This window comes from Propithecus coquereli, unplaced genomic scaffold (genome assembly GCF_000956105.1).
Source record: "Propithecus coquereli isolate 6110/MARCELLA unplaced genomic scaffold, Pcoq_1.0 Scaffold53, whole genome shotgun sequence".
Lineage (NCBI taxonomy): Eukaryota > Metazoa > Chordata > Mammalia > Primates > Indriidae > Propithecus > Propithecus coquereli.
The window spans coordinates 2,677,586-2,678,454 of record NW_012151174.1 but is presented as its reverse complement, the minus strand read 5'-3'; the positions used below and the strand labels follow the sequence as shown (position 1 = coordinate 2,678,454).

Below are 869 nucleotides of genomic sequence, written 5' to 3'. Positions count from 1 at the left end.
TCTTACTTATGTGCAAGTTTTTGTGAGATGTATGTTTCCAATTCTCTTCAGTATATATATCTAGCCATGAACAAAAGAAATTACAGAAAAAGCCTGGCCTCCAGCAGCTTCAATCTGAGTGTGAGAACAAAAACAAAAATCAATAAGTAAACCACATGGCACCACAAGGCCTTTTGTTGTAGGAAGTATTTGGTTTATTGATTTAATCACTTTATAAGAACAAAAGGGGAGAGCAAAGGGGAAGTGAGATTTTTTTCTTTTTCATGTTTTCCAGTTCTTCTTGAGTCAAATCTGGTAGTTTGTGTATTTTCTGGATGTTGAACATTCATCTAAGTTTTTTAATTTGTTGACATTCAATTAGTTTTAATTTTCTCTTACAATCCTTCATTTCTCTAAAGTCAACATATATGGCCCCTTTTGTTCCTAATTTTAATAATTTGAGTCTTCTTTTTATTTTGGTCAGTCTATCTAAAGGTTTATCAATTTTCTGTATCTTACAAAGAACAAACTTTTGGATTGTTGATTTTCTCTATTCTCTTTTTATTCACTGTTTCATTTACCTCTGTTCTCATCATTATTATTTCCTTTGTTATCCTCATCTCAGTTTTTTTTTTGCTTTTCTTTCCTTGTTTTTTAAGGTAGAAAGCAAAATTACTGATTTGGGATCTTTATTCTTTCCAACATGGCCATTTACAGCTACAAACTCTGTCTTGGTACTGCTTTATCTGCACGTTATAAATTCTGGTATGCTGGGCACTCATTTTCATCCATCACAAAGTATTTCGTAATTTCCCTCTTCATTGCTTCTTTGACCCTCTGAATATTTAGGCTTGTGTTAATTCCCACATATTATTAAATTTCCCAAATTT

General features: G+C 31.8%; 1 protein-coding gene across 1 annotated transcript in view; it reads right to left on the bottom strand.

The window, feature by feature from the left end:
* Positions 1-869, bottom strand: part of ZNF607 (zinc finger protein 607) — an 11,628-nt gene that overhangs the window by 2,171 nt on the left and 8,588 nt on the right.